The following is a 3,410-nucleotide window of genomic DNA, read 5'->3' as shown; positions in this document are numbered from 1 at the left end:
GTTCTGATAATCGCACTGCTGATGTCTGCTGGTCTATTGAAAGAAGAAGTTAATGCTTAAATTATTCTTAATTTTCCTTTTTGTTTTTTTTCATATATTTTAACTTTTTAAACCAATTTCGCATGTTTATATCTGGTAACCTAAGCAGCTAATTGGAAGATAACTTTATGCAATACAACAACCATTGCCAAATTCCTATTACTTTGCTTAGTAAAATTTTGTATCACGTCTAATGTTATTTTACCACTTGGTATTCTTTGAAAAATAAAAACTAAATAAAAAATTTCTTTTAAAAAAATGAATGTGGAACAAAAGCTATTTTTGCTTAAAATAAAGTAAAAGTATCCACTGCCAAAAGATCCACACTAATAGACACGCTTGCTTAAGGGCATCCTCCGGATGGGATGGAGCTGATTTTTTCTTTCTGCTCATTCTGTTTTTTCATCCACGTCATCAGCACTCCGTGTGTCCACTCCTATGTGGAGCGGGTCCCTGGGCATAGCACATACAGCTCTTTTTCTTACCCTTCCCTCCATCTCTTGACAACCTCTCCCTTTAAGAAACACCTGTTTCCATGCTTCCTAATCTATCTTTTGTTTTTTCTTTATCTATGCTTCAGGGGGGTGACAGTCAAGAGAAACATAGACCTTTAAAAATGAGCAAAAAATCGGGGGGGGGGGAATAAAACAATAAAAATAAAAATGAGCAAAAAGTATCCAAAATGGTAAACACTGGGTAAATTTTAAAAACAATTTTCATTCCTGAATCTTCTTAAAAGACACATATAAATATGAACTCCAAAAGCTGTGATGTAGGAGCTGGGGAGATAGCTCAGTAGAACAAGCGCTTGCCTGGCAAGCACAAGGGCCTGAGTTCAAGCCCCTGTTCATATATATATATATATATATATATCTGTGATGTATTTGCCATGCAAGCCCACTGCTTAGCGCCTAGATATACGAGCATGTTCCTGAGAGAGGAGTCCACACCAGTCTGCACAGACTCAGATTCACCCCCAAAGGCTCACAGCAGCAAAAGCTACAAGAGCCCTTGGGCGAGGCCTGGTACTGGGCACAGCATCCCCAGTCAGCAATGACGGAGTGTGCGGGCACCACAGTGTCCTGCTGCTCCACAGCTCAGAGAAGAAACTTCTGATCTGTGCAAGAACATGGACAAACACACAGGCCCTGGTCCTGAGCACAAGGCACCAAGCAGGAGCTCGGGAATGGTGCTCTTTATGTAGGATCCTAGACAATGCAAACTATCTACTTCTCCCTGCAAACCAATCTGTGTATCAGTGTTGGCATGAGGCTGGGCAGAGAAAGCCAGCTGACAGAAGGATGAGGAAACTGCTGAGGGTGGTTGGCACCTGTGCAAGGAACTGGGGTTTTCCCAGGGCTCAAACTCATGCAGATACTCTGCACTTTAAGGGCTGCAGCTCATTATGTATAAAATACCATGCAATGAAGTTGATCAAGAAAATTCAAAGTGTGCTGAGCCAGCCACCAAGACCAGAAGTGGGGCGCATGCCTGTAATCCCAGCACTGGAGAGGCTGAAAGCAGGAGGATCACTACGGAGCCGAGGTTGCATAGTGAGACTTTGTACATTAAAAAAATAAATAAATAAAAGAAATGTGAGAAAAAATGAGTTAAGTCTAAGAAGAGAAGCATAAGAAGAGTGATAAAGAAGAAAGGCATTTGAATTGCTGGGATTAGTCAGCAAGATAGCCCAAGGGACTAAACACCTGCTTAGGCAAGTACAGGGAGCAGGATTCGATCTCTTGCACCACTTGCCGTGCTGGCCCTGCCCCTGGGCGTGCTGCTCTGGTGACGCCTGTGATCCCAGCACTGGGGAGGCTGAGACAGGAGGATCACTATGAGTCTGAGCTGCATAGTGAGACCTTTTACCACATACATTAAAAAAAATGTTTTTGAAGTAAAAATAAATTGTCAGGATAAATGCAATAGTGTGGATCACACAATCTCCAAGAGAATACAGGTATCCCTCATTCTCAAAAGATAATTTTACAGTGGACTGCCCACATTTTCTTTCATTTATTTGATGCTGGGTCTCGCTTTGCAACTCAGATTCATAATGATTCTCCTGGCTCAGTCTCCCCGGTGCTGGGATTACAGGCATGTGCCACCATGCATGATTTGGGTTGGCACAGCATGCCCGGGCTTCCAGGGTCGACACGGCATGTGGTGCCAGGGACCCAGCCCCGGTCCTTGTGCTTGCCTGGCAGGCGCTGGACCCACCAAGCTATCTCCCCAGCCCCATGCACGCTTTCTGACCAGTGTTTTTCTTTTCTTCCACTTCTGACCCATAGCTGTTAAACAACTGTCAGCTGAGGGCAAAATTGTTTGCAGAAGAATTTCAATAATTGCATACAAAAGATACTTGGAAATCCAAAGATTAAAACATTTCATCAGAAACCGCACCATAACCATTTGATATTTTGCCAATGAAATTATTTTAGATGCATTAATTTTTCTGACCCCATGATTTGGTTAAAGAGCACGGGACCAAGGGCTTCTGTGATTGTGCTGTCACACTCACTCTCCCTACTCTACCCAAAAGACCTGAGAATCCACATGCATACAAAAACCCTCACACAGATGAATCTATCAGCCCACCTGTGATTACCACATGGCCCACCCAAGGTGCCCCTCACAGGCGAATGGGTCAATAAGTTTCCGTGCGTCTAGACAATGGATTGCAAGGCTTCTATAGGTAAAGGGATGCAAGGAGCAACCACACTCATAGGTGAAATCAGTCAGACCCGCATGTGTAACTAGCATAGTGTTTTGCTAGTGTGAGAACCTGCAAGAGTGAGTAAAACCTGAGAGGTACAATAGAGACTGGGACAGGGAAAGAACAATGGGGAAGAGGAAAGGGACAAAGGAAAGAAGAGAAAGAATAAATATTTGTGTATGTACACAGGATAGCTTAGATAATCGTCCTGCGGAATTCTGCTGGTCTATTAAAAGAAACAGTTAATGATTTTGTTTTAATTTTTATAATTTTTTCTTTTTCAATACTTTTTATTTTTATTTTTAAAAAAAAATGTTAATTTTATTAAATTTAACTTTTCAACATTTTTTTTAGTTTCTCTTATTACTTTAAAGACAAACACCCAGTCGGGCCAGCCCTGCCTCGCCTCTCTAGGTTCGGTCTCTAGATCACCACGACCTTCACCTCACTGTTCTTGTCTGCCGGGTAGAAGGGGATGCAGGGGTTGCTGCCCGGGCCTGGGCCCTCCTCGGCGGGGTTCTGGATCTCACGCAGCAGCTGCGTGATCTGCCTTGCCGTGGGGTTCTTGGGGGCAGAGCCCGGCCCAGAGGCTCCCTGCGCAGGCTCAGGGCTGTGGGCGCGGCTCACCTCGCAGAGGTCACCCTGCTCCGCCACG

Source organism: Octodon degus, unplaced genomic scaffold (genome assembly GCF_000260255.1).
Source record: "Octodon degus isolate 3935 unplaced genomic scaffold, OctDeg1.0 scaffold00193, whole genome shotgun sequence".
Taxonomy (NCBI): Eukaryota; Metazoa; Chordata; class Mammalia; order Rodentia; family Octodontidae; genus Octodon; species Octodon degus.
The sequence above is the reverse complement of the archived record's forward strand: the minus strand, read 5'-3'. Positions refer to the sequence as shown.